Source organism: Schistocerca serialis, chromosome 2 (genome assembly GCF_023864345.2).
Source record: "Schistocerca serialis cubense isolate TAMUIC-IGC-003099 chromosome 2, iqSchSeri2.2, whole genome shotgun sequence".
Lineage (NCBI taxonomy): Eukaryota > Metazoa > Arthropoda > Insecta > Orthoptera > Acrididae > Schistocerca > Schistocerca serialis.
Genome location: NC_064639.1, coordinates 302,886,143 through 302,907,010, shown reverse-complemented (window position 1 = coordinate 302,907,010; position 20,868 = coordinate 302,886,143).

Below are 20,868 nucleotides of genomic sequence, written 5' to 3'. Positions count from 1 at the left end.
GTTGCCGATTCCCGTAAGAGTTCGGGCACGTTTGTGCATTCGCACAGAAGAAGAAGATGGTCAAGTGGCCGGTGAACCTGAACTATATATATACTAAGATGCTATCTGTTCTTTCATCTCAGACCATCATTTGATCTTGACGTCGCGTTCCTTTTTGCTTCGCTGAGGTCCAGTGCGAACCGACATTAAATCCCGCTGATGATGTCGCGGCAACCTGCTGACAGAGCGCGGCGGCTGGTTTTGATAAGGTAGACTGGGCTGGATGCGCCAAGTAAGGTGGGCCACAGCTGCACGCGCAGTGTGTGCAAGCCGGCGGTTTGTAATACTCGGCAGCGCGGGGCGCTGTCCCCCAGCCCGCAGCTCATCAGCATTCCGCGGCTGCGCGCGCCCGATTTAAATGCGGCGCCCGTATTTGCATAGGCCGGCCTTTCGCCACTATAAACTAGCCAGCACACTCCCGCTGCGCCACTCGCGGGAATCCTAATAACTCCGCGTTACAACATCGCCCACAATACACCGCCTGCGTCCGGACAGCAAACTGCAGCCTCTGATAGGTCCTCGCATCCGGGAAGAGGTGAGCTGCAATTCCTAGTAGTTTTCTACAGTTTTATTCCTGCGACCCCGGTTACGTTTCGTTTCATGGCCGACTACACGTATCGGGATACCGTGGATGAATATCGTATCCTGTTGTGGTTCTTTGTTTCCTGGCTTTCGGAATTGCAGCCGCATGACGCCGACATCTCACCGCGATATTTCGGCTGACAGTCATTTGGCCATCATCAGGTCAGCTTTACATCGGAGATTGCTGGGTGCACGTCACCGACTTTAAACTTACCTGATATTACCTCGGGCGAGAGTTAGTTTTATTATTTTCACCACTGAATTTTATCTTCGCGCGCCCGCTGTTCTACAGTGGGCCTACATGACATAACACAGGGCTCTACAAACTGCAGAGGCCCGTCACGCAGTCATGACATATGCGATTACGCCTCCACACCATATTTTGTGTAAACTTACAAGGAGACCGTACGAAGTTACCCTTGCCCATTTGGTTCATATTGACAGGGTGTATAGGACTCGACTAGGACTTCAACATTTGTACACTGTGAGATGTAACTCACGGCTATTTTCGAAAAAATCGAGTTTGAAAACTGTAGGCGTGCTTATATACTTTGAATGTCTCTTTGTCCAAGGAGTCCACAACCGTGCGAGAGAGTGCTTAGTTTCTTACGTGTGAGGGCTCTCGATCGAATCTCGCCGCCGGTACCATTATTTTTTTATTCCCACGTAATTCTACCAACAGATTTATTATGAGTGTGCAAAATATGGATATTTAATGGATATTTTATAGATATTCTTCTGAAAAAACGAGAGACATTTTTACTTAAGGAGACTGGAAATAAGAAAAAGGATACAAGAGAAACTTTCATTCATTACACTATTTTTATTTATATTATTGGCTGTACATTTGTGACAAGTATAATACGTACATAACCTATGAAACACTGCACGAATCAGGATGATACTGGTCGTAGAAACATGGGAAATAATAATTATTGCGATGTACAGCACATGTAATCAACAGCAAATTTTTCGGTATGCATGATTTCTTCAATGTGTCTACTACAAAAGAAATTTGGTCTACATTCATCAACGGTTCTCGGTCGTGGTACAGTTTCACGGCGTACTATGCATATCGAAGCTTATTACTGAACATTAGTGCAGAGAACTTACAAAAAGAATAGTACCGGCACCGAGATTCGATCCAGAGCCCTCTCTCGGCTGCCAGTCCTACGTAGTATATATCCAAGCCTAAAATTTTCAAACTGCCTTTCTCGAAAAACATCCTAAAATGGTTCAAATGGCTGTAAGCACTATGGGACTTAACATATGAGGTCATTAGTCCCCTAGAACTTAGAACTACTTAAACCTAACTAACCTAAGGACATCACACACATCGATGCCCGAGGCAGGATTCGAACCTGCGACCGTAGCAGCAGCGCGGTTCCGGACTGAAGTGCCTAGAGCCGCTCTGCCACAGCGGCCGGCTGAAACACATACTGTCAATATGAACCAAACTGGTGAGGGGAAGTTAGTACGGTCCTGTTATTAGCGACGCGCGCCAGTGCAGAACTACGTTAATGCGGATGCCTGGTTCTCATTCTAAATATCAGTTCAGTTCATTATCTGAGATAGAAAGATGACTGAAGTCTGTTTGGGAGAGCACTGGAGTGTATGTAGGTGTAGGATTGGTGGGATGTGTAAGTAGAGCCGCGGCAATATACGAGGAGAAACTATAGGATAATTGGAGTCGAGTTTGCAGATAGTGTAAATTGTTCGGAGGTGTTGAATGTGACCGAGGAGAGGCGGGAATTTCATAATTTGGTAAAGGATCCTTGTGGTGGAAGGTAAACTGATGGTTCACTGTAGGCTCGGTCCACAGGTTATATAGTGGCGCGGATTGCTATATCGAATTCACGCGACTGGCTGCCGCTGTCGGAGACAACGTGCTCCTAACCCGTTGCTTCTCCAAGCCGGGTGATGTCATCGTTGCGTCTGGTTGCCGCCCCTTGTGGGTGTGACACTGTAATCCGGCCGCTGCGGGCGCCCTGTGTGTACAACCACTGAGGCTTATGCTGTTTCTGGCCTCGCCTGCGACGTATACTACACTGCGCGCTGCTGCGATGGAGGGGTGGTCTATCCGGCAGGGATGGTAGCGGATACAACTGTGATGTTCAACCTCTCAATAAAAATAGGAATAAAACGGGCGCGCGCCCGCGGGGGCTTGTGTGTGTGTGTGTGTGTGTGTGTGTGTGTGTGTGTGTGTGTGTGTGTGAGGGGGGGCTGCAATGGCGAGAATCAACTGACCAACTGGCTTGTAAATAACAAACTAGGGCACATAAACAAATGGATCAAAGAACAGATGGCCTAAAAGAGGTAAAGGTAACTGCGACCATTATGAAGAACCAATGAAAGTGTTGAACATGTATCAAGACGAGTGGATGGTAGATGCACCAACCGAGTTCTTTGCTTAGATCAGATTGACGCGGTATTAGAAAACAACCAGGCGGCACATGTAAGCTTACAGCTTAAGTGTGTAATAAGTACTTCAAAAAGTCTAGACGGTCACTTATACCTAAACTATGTCAAATAGCTGATTTAATTCACTATTATCCATAAGCGTTTATCTAGGTTAGCTATTGTTCACGTAGGACTCACACAGTAATGGTGCAATTAAAATTTACCACTGTTTTTGAGTTGGTTGTCGAGCCTGCAACATCTGTTTCATGCATCACGTAATCTACCCTGAACCAAGATCGACACAATTATTCAGCGAATTACAGAGCTAGGAAAAGTTCGAGGAAAAACTGAAATGTAGCCAAATATAACGAAAGTCGAATGACAGTGGTACGTACGGCTCTAGTTGCAGAGAGACGCCGAGCAACGTAGCAGCGCACAGTCAGCTAACGGTCAGTATGCCTCGACTTGTAAGTGATCGAGCGAGATGGCGCAGTGGTTATCACAATGGACTCGCATTCGGCAGGACGACGGTTCGAATCCGCGTGTAGCCATCCAGATTCCGGATTTCCATCATTTGCCTAAATCGCTCCAGGCAAATGTCGGAATGGTTCCTCTGAAATGGCACGACCGATTTCCTTCACCATCCTTGCCCTGCAACATTCAGAGATTTTGCTCCGTCCCTAATGACCTCTACGTCGACAGGACATTAAACCCTAATCTCCCTTCCTTCCTTTCTCGTGAGTGCAGAAAGGCCGAAAGGGTGCGAAAGTTAAGTTTCAGGGAACACAGGTATTTGATGAAAGTTTTTAAAATACTAGCTAGGTACAACAACTCAAATGTATGCTGTATCAATGACCTAATACTCAAATGTCCGAGATGCGATTCTAGAGAGTCGGATAAAAGCCCGCACAGGACTACGCTGAGCACAGGTAAAAGAGTAAGATTTCGTCAAGTGCATATGGGGAAAGAATATGGATTCCTAGAAGAAGACACTATTTAATTATGAGCGTTGTTATAATCTTCAAATAACTTACATGGATAAATCCAGATAACGTCCTCAGATACGTTCAAAGCACATTCCCATAAATTATTTTAACTTTCGACTCGCCGGGAGAAGCTCCAGTTTCACACTGTTATAATCTGTTCCAAAATGATGACAGAATTCTAGCGAAGGCACAGTCGAAGGTTCAGCATGACGATAGTAACATACGCAGTGTATCGTGTTGGTATCAGCAAGCCTTGGCACGCCGAAATAGTACGCGAAGTGTGTAACACGTAGCGAGCGTGCTGTACGAATACTGCGCTACAGTAGTGGACGCAGAAAGATCATGATGTGCTCCACACATGCTGTGCTTAGGGACGACAGTTCAGTACTAGGTTCAGTAGGGTATTTGCTATCGATACACGACCTAAAGCTGTATCGCTCTGTCGATCATGTAGAATAAGGTAGCAGCGAGATGTGTGGTACACCTCCTTGTCATTTAAAACTGACACATTCTTGAGTGGTTAGTCGTTTTGAGGATAGCTTGTAAAAACATCGATTTACAGAGATTGCAGATGTTACTCCTACGAAAAAGTTACTGTTCTGAAGCATTCGGAACAAACTATCCATGAGGATCTGCCGCACCCTACACTTCACACTGCACAACCATTCCTCTAATAACATTTATGGGATGAACTCGACAGGTGTCCGGAAGAGCACCATAGAAGCATCTAGGTGCAAGTGAAGGAAGTATTTGTTCGAGAATGGAGGAATATTTGCCACTGTTGGCGCGCACACACAGCTGTGTTCCACGCCAAAGACGATACAAGAAATTACGTACAAGGAAGGCACGCACATAAAGTATTAAATGTTAAATGGTATATTTCCGGTACGTAGCCTCAATAATCCACTGTTATTCCCAGCAGATTTTAGGCACTGTGAAATGTTTAAACATGGAGCAGCTATAACATTAAAATATTTTGTTCGTCACAATAACTGTAAAGATCCACATTCTAGAACGACGTTAAAATCTTAGAGCAGCTAACAGAGCGCCCGGAGGCTACGCGTTTGTCTTGAACATCAGCATTCAGAACAAAACGACTTTCGTAGCTTTCGGCAGCAGTAGAGCATTCGTGGTGTATTGAGCTCTTAAGACACAACAAAGCAGTTAAGGTGAAAACACACTGTTGAGGTACCTGCATACATACACGAGAAAGAAATCACACATGGAATTGCACATAAAATGATTTGATTGAGACTGAAAAATCTTTTGAATAAGTAGTAAGCAAAAATTTTCGTATTTACCAAAGTACTTTTCGCCACTGGCTCTCCCCGTACCTGTAACAAGAAGGAAAGAAACTATTGGTGACTCCACTTCACATAACCTGTCGGCGTATAAACAGAACAAAAGTTCACGAAAAATGAGAGACATGATATAGGCGCCAAGCAAACACGGAATAAGCAACATGTGAAAGTCCCATCTTGTCGAGGTTATCACGCAGGCAACACTAGCAGGTCAAGGATGTCAGAGACAACCGACAGCGATTTTAACGAGAGAACAATTCGAGCATTTGCTAGAAGTGATTTTGCTTATGTGTAAATCAGCAAGATACGGGATAAATTCTTAATTACGAGTAGAAGGTTGAGGGACAAACTATTAATTACGAGTAGTAGGTTGCAACATTTGAGTTCCAGAGAGGTAACAGGTTGCAGAAAGCTGTTAATTATGTAACAAGTTCGACGTAGTTCACGAAGCACGCTGCAACCAGCGAAACAAGAAAGCAGAAACGGAAAAGTGAATGAATGTAAACGAGGACTCGTTATTACAGTTTCAAGCGTATCCTTGACCACAGGTACAAGTACGTCTAAAAATAGCAAAGTTTCGTAGCTTTCATAGCACTTTTGGTGACATATTCCTTACAGTCGTTTTGAAACAATGTTTCTCTACAAATATGACACAGTGCAGTTTTGTTACTCTCGCCTGAAACAGAAGAATCGTTCCATAAGAAACTAGAGTTCTCTTTTCTGTTCAACGTTGACCCATTCGAAACCATGTCACTCTGTATTAACATATCAGGCTGAATTAATTTTGGGTTGCATAATGTACGATATTTCGGCTGATGATTATTTTGACGGCTCCGTAACTAAGCTGTTATTGGAACCAACTGCAACGCGAAGCGCCTGGGTTCGAGTCTCTTCACGCGTGAGATGCAACACCAAGAAAAAGAAGCGACTCCAGCAGCTAGCATTAACCACTGGTAGCGTGGCACGCAAACCGCATTTGTTTCAGTGCTAACGTCCAATAAAGTCTTAGACAGGCAGAAATACAGCGACGCGTCACAGAGGCCATGTCCAGTTGCGCTAAGGACTGTATTCAGTACTAGGTGTCCGGTGAACCACGACTGGAAACGAAACGTTCCGTTTCGCCGGCGACCGTCGTGGCATTCATCGTAACTGATTCAGAGAAAACACGTTAAATCCACGTCTCGATGGCCAGATGCAAGTTTGAATCCCTCCTCCTTCCGTGTGTCAGTCCAGTACTCAAATCAGTGCCCCAAGTGGCTCACAAGCGCTGTTCCAGAGGGTGGGGGATTCGTGGGAATCATGACGCCATCCTCCACTTCTTGATAGAAGCCTTTATATTTTTAAGAATACCACCTTCCAAATTTCCCAGAAACTTTCAGAGTACAAAGTGGCGTGAAAAATAAGAGTCTCGAACCAGGGTTAGGAATTCTAGAAATTACAAGTAGCACTTTTCGTTTGCTTTAGTGAGGACCCAGCTAGGAACTGCCGCCCATTTACGGGTTGACCGTACTCGCTGTCGACAACAAATCCGATACGTTCCGTGAGTCCAGTACTAAACCTGGTAAACGACAGAAAGCAGAGTGAGGCAAGAAGGACATGGAAAACTAACTTCACGAACACATGTGTAAACTACTGAAAGAAACAGCATTTCACTCATTTACATGCTCGTATTGCGGTAGTCTGAAAACTTGTATACGGCATCGAGGTGCTACGTGAAATACTAATGATCGTGAACGCTCACTACGATATTGCGTAAAATATGAAGTTGCCGAAGATGTCAGATTTGGTTCCAACTGTAGTTCTTAACTTAATTTTTCTCTCAAATTATCGTACGAATGCTTGCGGTGTTTCCTTGAATTGCAGTTTCAAAAATGTTCAAATGTGTGTAAATCTTATGGGACTTAACATCTAAGATCATCAGACCCTAAGCTTACACACTACTTAACTTAAATTATCCTAAGGACAAACACACACACCCATGCCCGAGGAGGAGTCGAACCTCCGCCGGCACGCCGGCCGGAGTGGCCGAGCGGTTAAAGGCGCTTCAGTCTGGAACCGCACGACCGCTACGGTCGCAGGTTCGAATCCTGCCTCGGGCATGGATGTGTGTGATGTCCTTAGGTTAGTTAGGTTTAAGTAGTTCTAAGTTCTAGGGGACTTATGACCACAGCAGTTGAGTCCCATAGTGCTCAGAGCCACTCCGCCTGCACCAGCCGCACAGTCCACAACTGCAGCGCCTTAGACCGCTCGGCTAAAATTGCAGTTTCTTCGAATTTACGCAAAAGCGATGTATAAAGCATTCATCTACAAAAATTATGTTATTGTTGTAAAACATTTTATACGTTTTAATGTAATTCAACAATTTATTATCTGTATATAAAAAGTAACGTCCTGACTTACTAACTGACTGACCGACTCACTCACTCACTCACTCACTGATTCATCGTCCAGGATAGAAACTTGAAATTTCGAGAGGGTGTTGATATTATACTGTAGGCGTCACCTATGAAGGGATTTTTCGAAATTACACCCCTAAATGAGTCGAATTGGGAAGGAGAGGTTCTTTGAAAATATGTCACTACTAAGCCAATTTTGAAGCTAGACCTACAAAAATTGGTATTTAATTTCACGATCAGAAATAAAGAAATACGTGTTTCAGCATTTATGAAAATTTAACGCCAATGGGGTGAAATACTGGGTGAAAGTTTTTTAAATAAACCATTATTAATGAAGTACCAAAGTATTTTCAAAGCCACTTCTATGAAAATTAGTATCTATATTCTCGGTTAGAAACAAAAGAAAAAAAAGAAAGAGTTTCACTGTTTTTGGAAATTCAATTCCCTAAGGGAGTGCAGTAGGGGATGAAAAGTTTTATGAAATTATTTGATTACGAAAGGTAAACCTGTGACAATCTGTGTTTTGATTCTCTGTTAGAAATAAAAAAAAAATGTGTTTTAATGTGCTTGAAAACTCAACCCCTAATGGGCTGAAATAGGGGATGAAAAATATTAAAGAAAATATTTGATTATATTAAAATATTTTTACAGCTAAATCTGTGAAACTTGGCTTTTCACTTTTGAGTTTGACGTAAAGAAATATGAATTAGGATGTAAAACTTTCTACGAATCGCTTTTTGGTCAGAAGTACATTCGTAAAAGACCTTGCTTCTTTGGTCTTAATTACTTGAACAGTTTAGAAGGTGGTGTAATTTGTGAACAATAAAAATTCAATTAAAAAAAATTATCTGTGCAGACCATAGAATCTACGTGAGCGAAGCAACGGACGCTAAGCTGGTTATTATTAAAATAATAATCGTTATTATTATTAAAGCCGTGTTCATCTTTGGCACGTTAAAATTGGGGGTGAAGGCAATTTATATCTGTGGGAGGAGGGGATAGACAGTAAACAAAATCGTCCAGAATCAGGACTCCCTTCTGCTCTAGCAGAGGAATCATTCGTCTGGGTGCCCTGAGCGCGTGGAATTCGTAAGAACGGGCAAACTATCGATGCACAAGGGGGCGACTGTGATGGCCATGAGGTAACGCACAGCGCCATACCATTACAAGCAGTTACGTGACTGTGGAGCAACGGGTGCTGCAGATACAAACCAATCATCAGGTTACCTTCCATTAGGTTCAAATGGCTCTGAGCACTATGGGACTTAACTCCTGAGGTCATCAGTCCCCTAGAACTTAGAACTACTTAAACGTAACTAGCCTAAGGACATCACACACACCCATGCCCGAGGCAGGATTCGAGCCTGCGACCGTAGCGGTCGCGCGGTTCCAGACTGTTGTGCCTAGAACCGCTCGGCCACCCTAGCCGGCTCCATTAGGAAAGTGGGTGTACTCAGCGACTGTTACGTAATTTATAAATGATACAGCACAGCAATCAGTCTTCCTTTTTATTGCAGATTTTATTACTCAAATCCCGATTTCGGCTAGTGCCTAGCCTTTATCAGTGCACTATTTTTTTAATCTCGATGCATGTTAGTTCCCTGTCGGTCGGGCATCAGTCACAGAAAAGAACTGTGACTGACGCCCGGACAACAGGGAACTAACATGCATCGAGATTAAAAAAATAGTGTATTGATAATGGCCAGGCACTAGCCGAAATCTAGATTTGCGTAATAAAACCTGCAATAAAAGGGACGACTGATTTCTGCGCTCTATCATTTATAAAATACAAACCAACTAGCTACGCAGGGTGAATCCTACTAGGAAACCATGGAGGACATCATTCCAGTCACTCAGAAGGAAAGAAGGACGCTAACAAAGGAATACGAGACTGTCCTATGACACTGTCCAGTTCCCCACACGGCGGTGTGATTGTTACAGTGTGCTACATATTGACTGACTGCGCTCTGAATCCATAAATAGGAGCAGACACTTATTTGGTTTGTGACCTACTGTCTATTTTGAGTGTACAAAAAGTACGGAAGTTTTGCATGTTATCTGGACTGCTACTCAAACTATTGGGTGCAACTAGAATATTTTAATGTCATTCAGAGTGGCTGGTTGATACACCTCAACGATGAGATAATCATATTTCGTAGATATTTTTTGTACATCTTTTAATGTCTTTCACGTTCACTATGTGCGAGTTTCAACTATATTCGGTCTTCACATCATTTTTAGCACGTGCATTTCTATGTCTCTCATATCATATTGCAATATCTGCCCATACTCGCATTACAGTAACGGCGCTAATGACGCATATGCCGTGCGCCCGAAAGTCAAACCCAACCAACCATCTATCTTCATCACTTATAGCCAAATTACCTGAGAGTAAAGGCCATGACTGTTGCGAAATGATGGTGTTACACTGGTGTCCGTCACATTACATCCCTATTTATGTTACGTTCAAAATACGACAACACGTTTCGACCATGTGAAGATATATGTGCATATACAATATAAGTTAAACAAACATTCCTGTTGGTGAAGTAATGTAAAGCTGATTGTGAAACTACAGAGTGTAAAGTATGTCGAACGTTTATCAGTGGTATGCTAGTTGGAGAAGGATAGGGGAAGGAGAGAAAAATAGGAGTCGACTGGTGTTAGTCGTTTTTGTGATGTAGGAACTAGTATGTTGAATGTCACGGCTTGTGTGCATAACAGGACTTGAAAATTCGTAGTAACATATTTCCGCTGCAGGTGCTTTAACGCAAGATTCGTACAGCACTTTCTCTGAAATCCAAACATTTCTCGTTACTGTTCTCCCCTTCCAGTGTCTCATTTGTGCCGCATTTATTGCAGCACTACGTCACAGAGCAATCTGTCATTGGTTTTCAAGAATGAAACTGCGAAACGGCTTGTCCGCCCCTGTTGTTCTGACTTCCACAATGTCAAAATACAGCTGTAAGGCAACATATACCGATGTGTGTGGAGTGTAATTTCCAGTCTCAGCAGCCCATATATTGTAGTACTGCATAGCAGCGTAGTATCGTGGTTTGAGCGAGCCTTGGATAGCCAAAACAGCACGCAAAACATGTAGCACAAAGACTGTGCTATTAGAATACTGCAGTACACCAGCCGGCGCATAAGCATCTTCATGGGTCTCTCACAGGCTGTATTTACAGAGGCTTCAATGCGAGACTCACAGGGATATTTGGTGTCGATATTATCATACCAGTACCTTAAAAGGGATGGAGGCAGGACAGAGGAGGAGCGCTAAATGATACGTCACTTGTTTGAAAATATGTTCTCGAACCGAACCTGCAGGTGCCCGTATTGTATTATTATGCATGTATGTGAGACTTGAAACGAATGATCAGCCAGGCAGTGCGCAACTCTCGACACATATCAGTGCCGGTCAACTCGTCGTTATGAAGCTCCGACTTGGTAGCCACAAGTAGCAGCTCACCTCGATCATGTCGTGCCCCGGTAAAGCGATACAGCGAAGCGACGGGTGGGCGTGAAACTACAAGAGCACTTGACTGCAGCCGGAAATCGTAAATCTCTCTCTCCATGATCGGAATGCAACCACGTTCTCCGGTACCACGTGAGCGCCGCCCGACATAGCGCTGAGCTCCGCGGTCCACAGATAACTCTTGTGCTTCTTTTACCCGTTGCCTGGTAATGGCCCGTGCTGCTCCCGCCTGCACTTGGCGGGGACGCCACGCTGCAGGTGTCTGCTTCGCCTCTCCTTCCCCCCACCCGCTAGCTCTGTCCCTCTCTAGAAGCGGTCGCACTGTCAGCGGCTCGTATTTCACCGATCGCTGCAGCCATGCTTCACCGCCGCTTCGAGGACAACAGCTTGTAGCGGCGCCCCTTACGTGGCGCAAAGAAACCAACGCAGCCTAGTCGACCATGTTAGAGAGAGAGAGAGAGAGAGAGAGAGAGAGAATGTATAACGAATCGGGCTACTCATCCTCTATGCAAACCAACTCTTCCACAATCATGTACCGTCCTCTGCCTCCAGTTTTGTCATATTTTTTCAGCTTACGGCAAGTGAACCCGTATGAAGAAGACTTCTTTTTTTTGAGGCATCAATCTTACGACTGGTTTGATGCGGCCCGCCATGACTTCCTCTCCTGTGCCAACGTCTTCTTCTCAGAGTAGCACTTGCAACCTACGCCCTCAATTATTTGCTGAATGTATTCCTATCTGTTTTCCTCTACAGTTTTTACCTTCTACAGCCCCCTCCAGTACTTTGGATGTTATTCCCTAATGTCTTAACACATGACCTATCAAACACATGACCTATCATCCTGCCCCTTCTTGTCTGTTTTCCACAGATTCCTCTCCTCTCCGATAGTGCACAGAACCTCCTCATTCCTTACATTATCAGTCCACATAATTTCCAACATTCTTCTGTAACAACACACCTCCAATGCTTCGATCCTCTTCTGTATCGGTTTTCCCACAGTCGATGTTTCACTACCACACAACCCTGTGGTCCAAACATGCATTCTCAGAAATTTCTTCCTCAAATTAAGGCCTATGTTTGCTACCAGGACACTTCTCTTGGCCAACAATGCCCTTTTCGCCACTGCTAGTCTGCTTTTGATGTCCTCCTTGCTCCGTTCGTCATGAGTTATTTTGCTGCCTAGGTGGAAGAATTCCTTAATTTGGTTTACTTCATGACCATCAATACTGATGTCAAGTTCCTCGCTATTCTTACTTCTGCTACTTCTCATTACTTTCGCCTTTCTACGATTTACTCTCAGTCCATATACTGTGCTCGTTAGACTACTCATTCCATTCAGCACATTCTGTAATTCTACTTCACTTTCACTCAGGATTGCAATGTTGTCAGCGAATGTTATCATTGATAGACTTTCATCTCGTATTTTAAGTCCACTCTGGAACCTTCCTTTTAGTTCCATCATTGGTTCTTCGCTGTACAGATTGAATCGTAGGCATCCCTGTCTTACACCCTTTTTAAACCGAGCACTTCGTTCTTGGTCTTCCACTCTCATTACTGTCACTTGGCTCCTGTACATATAGTATATTGCTCGTCTCCACCTATAGCTTACACCTGTTTTTCTCAGAATTTCGAACGTCTTGCACTATTCGACGTTGTCGAACGCTTTTACCAGATGGACAAGTCCTATGAAAGTGTACTGACGGAAAGTCATCTATTAAAACAGAAGTAATTTCTGGCGTTCCCCATGGTAGTGTTATAAACCCTTTGCTGCTCCTTATCTATGTAAACGATTTAGGAGACAATCTGAACAGTCGTCTTAGGTTGTTTGCAGACGATGCTGCTGTTTATCGTCTAGTAAAATCGTCAGAAGATCAAAACAAATTGCAAAACGATTTAGAAAAGATATATGAATGGTTCGAAAATTAGCAGTTGACCCCAAATAACGAAAAGTGTGAGGTCATCCACAGGAGGGCTAAAAGGAATCCGTTAAACTTCTGTTACACGATAAATCAGTATAATCTAAAGACCGTATATTCGACTACATACTTCAGAATTACGACTACGAACAATTTAATTTGGAAAGAACACACAGAAAATCTTGTGGGGAAGGTGAACCACAGATTGCGTTTTATTGGCAGCACGTTTAGAAAATGTAACATTTCTACTAAAGAGACTCCCTACACTGCGCCTGTTCGTCCTCTTTTGGAGTACTGCTGCGCAGCGTGGGATCCTTACCAGACAGGATTAGCGGAGTACACGGAGAAAGTTCAAGAACGGGCAGCACATTTTGCATTACTGAGAAATAGGAGAGAGCGTGTCGCGGATATGAGACAGGATTTGGAGTGGACATCATTAATACAAGGGCTTCTCTCGTTGCGGTGTGATTTTCTCACGAAATTTTAATCACCAATTTTCTCCTTCGAATGCGAAAATATTTTGTTAACGCTGACCTACATAGGGAGAAACGATCACCATAATAAAATAAGGGAAATCGGAGATCGCACGGAAGGATATATGTGTTCGTTTTTTCCGCACGCTGTTCGAGAGTGGAATAATAGAGAATTGTTGTGACGGTGGTTCGATGAACACTCTCCCAGGCACTTAAGTGTGATTTGCAGAGTATCCATGCAGACGCAGATGTAGATATAATTTATTACCGCTAAGCTAGCTAAATCGTCTGCACGTAGGAACTCAGTACTACCCGTGCGAGGTCGCAGCGGAACGTTAGTTAATTATAATTTTGCAATTGCAGGTTATACTTTCAAGTCATTTGCAAGAGGTTAAAGTGCTGAAAACACAAAAGTTGTCAACATTAGTAAAATAGGTAAAAAGGATGTAAGCTTATACAGCTCATGTTACCGTTCGTCACATACGCCGTCGGCATGTAACAGAAATAACACGTATAGTAAGCCAAAACGCTGCTATATTCAAAGACTTTTCTTAGGATGTTTTTTTATGGTGCTATAAGCTTACTTTAGCTCGATGGCCATCGTCAAACGTATGGAGTTGTTAGTGCACATATCTATGTCTATTTGTAACTACTAACAATTTTGCATAAATGTGTTATAGTACTTACTTTCACAACACAAAGTTAACGCTGTCGCTGTCTAACATCTTGTACTCCTCTGTATCGTAGGCAAAGCACAGACGAAATTGTAAGTATGTGTCACTAGTGGAATTTGTTGCTGAGCACTATTCAGTAAGACGTATTTAATATTTTCCGTAAGTTTGACAGCTAAGTCAACGATGTTATATGGTTACATAGTTGGCTTATTCACCTCTGGAACTCAGGGTAAGAGTAGTACATATTTTGCTAATGTTAGCTGGTGTTGTCTTTGCAACTAATTTACTACTGCCGCCCTGACCTCCACAGATGAATAAGGCAACTATATAACAAAATAACCCCGTGTGGGGTTGTTAGTACCCCCATCGGGCGCCTCCCCAGGTGGCGGATAGGGGAATGCCTCCTAGATATAGGTGGTACTGGGGAAATCAAATACCCAGGGCGGACCAAAAGCTAACGAAATGTAGCGTCTGAACTCCTAGGGGAGCGGCTACAAACAGCGTCTGTTCTCCATGTTAGGAGCGGCTGAACACACACTCTGGAACTTACAATCCCAGTTTTAACCTCGGAATGGCCCAAAAAGCCATCTCCCCCCTGAATTTCAAACAACTATGCATGATGTCAATTTCTCTAGATAGAACTACTCCAGGAGGTAACCAATCCTCCGCCGCTAACAGCAGCGCAATCAGGCCTAAGGATTCAGGAGAGCCTGAAGCACCATGTCGTTCAAGAAATTCAAAATCCTCTAAACTGAAGAAAAACAATGTACATTTCTTTGGAACCCTAAATATTAACTCGCTCTTGAAGCCGGGAAAACTGAAGCAGCTCACCAAAGTCTTGAAGGTATATAAAATCCAAATATGTGCGCTGCAGGAAACCAGATTTACAGATGAAGATTTAATGGATTATGAAGGATACAGGATATTTAAAGGAAAGAAAGGCTGGAACCCATGTGGAAGAGGCCTTCCCCACCTTGGAACAGGCTTCATCGTGAAATCTAACTGGGTAAACTCAATAACCGACTTCCAGTCACCTAATGAACGCTTGTCTTTTCTCACATTCCGCGCCCTAAATAAAACCTATACACTCATTAATTGCCACGCACCCATCAACAATGACAATAAGAAAAACCCTCAGAAAGTAGATACATATTGGGAATCTCTAGACCACGAACTTTCTAAAATCCCAACATCAAATGTGAAAATACTGTTTGGGGACTTCAATGCACAAATAGGCCAAGAAAAAAAAATACAAAAAAACAGTAGGAAACTACCCGGCTCACAAAAGGACAAACAGAAATGGAGAAAGATTAATAGAACTATGCAAGGGTCATAACTTAAAATTAATGTCTACAAATTTCAAAAAACCTCCTAAGAAACAGAAAACATGGAAATCACCAAACACAAGTATTGGAGAGTTCCAGATAGATCACATAGCCATCACACACTATAATCAAAAAGAAATAATGAATGTGAGAGTTCGGAAAGGGGCAAACATTGTAACTGACCACTACTTATCGACAATCAAATTAAATGTCATAGCACAAAGAAAGAAAAAAATACAAAACAGGAAAACTCAAAAGATAGACGCAAACATCTTGAAAGAGAAAAGAGAAGAATTCTGTCAAAACATAGTTATATGTTCGGATAAATGGGAAGATATAAAAGAAGGAATGATAAGATCTGCTCAAGAAGTCGCAAAAATGAGAAAGAAACACGAATGGTGGGATGAGATATGTGAGGAAGCAATAGAACAAAGGATGAAGGCATGGAAGAAATGGAACTCAACCAAAAGTGATAAGGACTACCTGGAGTTCAAACAGCAAAGATCTTCTACAGCAAAACTCATTAGATCAGTAAAAAGACTATTTGAAAAGAACCAACTTATACAAATGGATAAAGATTTTAAGAGAAACAATAACAGATCCTTTTACAGCACATTCAGACAGAAACTACAAAAATATGTAGCACCAAATCTGTGTTTTAAAGATACCAGTGGAAAACTAGCAATGAATAATGAAGAAAATTGTGAAATATTAGCAAAATATTTTGAACAACTCCTCAACTGTCAGGAACCTATTGAAAAATTACCAGCCAACACCCCAAACACAGTAAACAATAATTCGGAACCCCCATGCCTCATAGAAATCAGAGAAATCATTAAAAACCTTAAGAACAATAAAGCACCAGGGGAAGACATGATAATTGCAGAAATGTGGAAAAGTGTGGATAATACAACTCAAGAAAAACTACTGGGATTAATCAATGAGATTTGGAGAACGGAACATATACCGGAAGAATGGAAAACTGCATTAATCCACCCCATCTTCAAGAAAGAGGATAAAACCGATGCAAGTAACTACAGAGGGATATCTTTACTTCCGGTAACGTATAAAATTCTATCTAAGGCCCTACAAAACAGATTGGAGAAACAACTTGATCAAGAAATTGGTGAATACCAAGCAGGCTTTAGGAAGGGAAGATCTTGTGTGGAGCAAATTTTAAACTTGAAGTTAATTATTAAATATAGACGATTAAGAGGAAAAGACATCTTTATCAAGTTTGTTGACTTCAAGAAGGCGTACGACTCCGTTGACAGAACAACCTTGGTTAACATCCTTAGGGAGTTTGGAGCAGACAAGAAAACAGTCGCAATCGTCAAAGAAACACTTACGGATACCTACGCAAAAGTAAAGTTCCGTGGTGAGGTATCCAGACCATTCAAAATCAGAACAGGATTAAGACAAGGAGATGGGTTGTCACCTACCCTATTCAACTGTGTGTTAGAAAAAGTTATTAGAGAGTGGAGGAAGAAAACGACTGAAGAAGGAATACAAAAAATCAGATTAGGAAGAATAAAGGATGGATTAGAAGTAGATTGCCTCGCTTTTGCTGATGACTTTCTGGCAGGAAGTTTGGAAGAAGCAGTCAAACAGATCAATATTCTGAATGAAACAGCAGAAAAAGCAGGACAGAAAATCTCCTTCGAAAAGACAGAGTACCTAACCAATGTAAAAGAGGCACCGAACAATATGATTACAAAGTATGGCCAGATAAAGAAGGTTTCTAATTTCAAATATTTAGGGGAAATCATCCAGCCCAATGCTTCAGATAAAGAAGGAAATAAAACAAGAACAAGAAAAATGGAAATGGCATTCCAGCTAACAAAGAATGTGTACATCAAGAAGTCAGCATCAATTAACGCAAAAATAAGGCACTACAACACTGAGATTAAGCCAGAGTGTCTGTATGCATCTGAATGTTTAGCAATGAACACTAACAAGGAAATGGAAGCTATAGCAAAAAAGGAGCGAAAAATCATTAGAAGAGTACTTGGGCCGAGGTTTGAGAATGGGACTTGGAAGCTTAGAAGTAATAGAGAAGTGTATGACAAAATTGAGAAAGTGGGAGATACTATGAGGAAGAGAAGAGTAAGCTTTTACGCCCATTTGAAAAGAATGAATGATGAAAGGCTGACAAAGAAAATATTCATGTTTTTTGAACAAGAACCCCAGAACCCAAATTACCTGGTTCAAAGAAGTCAAAGCAGACTTAGAGGAGATGGGTATAGGAGAAGATGATATAACCAACAGAGACTTAATGAGAGACAAAATTCAACATTTTGAAGGATTTGAAGTGAAGAAGAGAAGAATTGGAGGAACAGTGTGGACAGAAGACCGAAGGGAGCAGCACAGAGAGAGGATGAAGACATATTGGCAGAAGAGAAAAGAGGAGGAGCGCAATAGGAGAAATGTACATTGAAAAATAGTTGTTTAACGCGGTCCCTAGACGGCCAAAATCGGAATAAAAAAAAAAAAACAAAATAACATCGTTGACGTAGTTGTCAATTGGAGCTGTCAGACTTGCGGAAAAAATTAAATAGGTCTTAGTGAGGAGTATTGCTCAGCAACAAATTCCACCGCTGAGACACTACACATCTAGAGAATAACAATTTCGTCTGCACTACACCTACAGTACGCAACTATACAATGCATCAGACAGCGACAGCGTGAACGATGTATTGTGGAAGTAATTAATACCATATATATATATAGGGTGTTACAAAAAGGTGCGGCCAAACTTTCAGGAAACATTCCTCACACACAAATAAATAAAAGATGTTATGTGGACATGTGTCCGGAAACGCATTTTTTCCATGTTAGAGCTCATTTTAGTTTCGTCAGTTTGGAGCACGTTATCATGATTTCATACGGGATACTCTACCTGTGCTGCTAGAACATGTGTCTTTACAAGTACGACACAACATGTGGTTCATGCACGATGGAGCTCCTGCACATTTCAGTCGAAGGGTTCGTACGCTTCTCAACAACAGAGTCGGTGACCGATGGGTTGGTAGAGGCGGACCAATTCCATGGCCTCCACGCTGTCCTGACCTCAACCCTCTTGACTTTCATTTATGGGGGCATTTGAAAGCTCTTGTCTACGCAACCCCGGTACCAAATGTAGAGACTCTTTGTGCTCGTATTGTGGACGGCTGTGATACAATACGCCATTCTCCAGGGCTGCATCAGCGCATCAGGGATGCCATGCTACGGAGGGTGGATGCATGTATCCTCGCTAACGGAGGACATTTTGAACATTTCCTGCAACAAAGTGTTTGAAGTCACGCTGGTACGTTCTGTTGCTGTGTGTTTCCATTCCACGGTTAATGTGATTTGAAGAGAAGTAATAAAATGAGCCCTAACATGGAAAGTAAGCGTTTCCGGACACATGTCCACAGAACATATTTTCTTTCTTTGTGTGTGAGGAATGTTTCCTGAAATTTTGGCCTTACCTTTTTGTAACACCCTGTATATATATATACAAAATTACTGTTAGTTACAAGCAGATATAAATATATGCATGTACAACTCCATATGTTTGCAGATAGCTTGATAATGGTCATGGAACCGAAATAAGCTTATAGCGCAAGAAAATGACATCTTAATAAAAAGCGTTAGTAGCGTTTTGACTTACTGTGCATGCAATGTCCTAACAAGGCATTTATAACGCTGCAGGCTCAGAAGCATTCAAGATAGAAATAAATCTCGTGAAACTGGCGAATCCTGGCAAGAAGCATATAAACTCAGAACCCTCTTACTCATTTTATAAATGTTGACAACCATGGTATTTTCAGCACCCTAAGCACTTGAAAACTTGCAGTTGTGGAAATTGTAATAGATAATGCAGTCCATGGCGAAGAGGTTGTCACTTAAAAAAACACGTAACTGTTTTAAGATAGCAAATTTCTCACATAAGGTATAGAATAATTTTCTGGCGAAATTCGCATTCTATCAGAAATGTTGTAGCACAAGCTTCTTCTGTCCTAAGGGCTTCCTTACTTGGTTATAATATTTACTTTGTTTTCAAAATAAATATTGACTCTGCAGCCGAGTTTGCACTGATTTGGAACTTCGTGCAGTTTAAAACTGTGTAAGACAGAGGTAATGACAGAACTGAAGCTGTGAAGGGGGCTGGTAATACAATGGAGTTTAAAAGTCATCACTCCGTTATATCTTCACAGTGGCTTTTAAAGGCCATGAATGGTTATTAGGTAGCACTTCTGTATTACAGTAATTCATATTTTAAGTCACCCTACGCTACTGCACTCAGAATATACATTTACGATTTGTTTCTTAAAATAAAGACGTATGGGAGGTGGTTTGAAAAGTTTGTGATGACTAATAATGGAGCAAGGGCGTCAATAAAATCATCTGTTGTTTCAAACAGAACACGCAACAACCATTCGCAGCATTAAGGATGACAATCGGGCTCTATGATGACTTCTATTTGGTTCATTCACAGTTATGACACAGCAAACACATAGACCATTCGTTCTGTAACTAATATTCCGCTAGTGTTAATGCAAGTAACAACATGATGGGCAAAATTTATCCCCGACTAGACACACACACACAGAGAGAGAGAGAGAGAGAGAGAGAGAAAGAGAAAGAGAAAGAGAGAGAGAGAGAGAGAGAGAGACAAGACCCATGGCTTTGTTTCGCCTCCTCCTCGTACTATTATCCCATTGGGGTTTCACTGAGGAAACAACGCCATAAAAAGAAAGTCCGAACTGTAGCCGAAACTATGCCAGTTTCTTCTTAGCCTGGAACTGTAGCCGTAAAATACTCGTCAACAGAAAAAAAGATGACTTCGCGGAATTACACGATCAGCCGACCACCCTACGTCCTCGAGACAGCAGTTCGGATTCGTTCCAAAGGCGCGCGCACACACACACACACACACACACACACACACACACACACACAACTGTGCGGGTGGGATACGCAAAGAGAGAGGGCGAGCAAAGGCGTAAAGAAGAGGGGGGGATGAAGGGGGGGAACAAAACGAAGACAAGGAAAAGGCACGTTGAAACGTCTAGGAGCTATTAAGAAGTCGAGAAAAGGTGCTCATATTTTTTAATCTTTACTTCTATTGAATTCCAACCATGGTCATTTGTTCTGCAAGTAACTAGCCAACTTCCATCATCTTCCAGTCGAGAGGGAAATCAAGTTTCGTGTGTTTTTGCCATCTTTCCTTTCCTCTTTGCCCCTCTTTCTCTTGCGTCTATCATTCACTGGGGTTTCTGTTGTTCCGATGGTCTACCTCGCCAGGTCTGTCGTAAA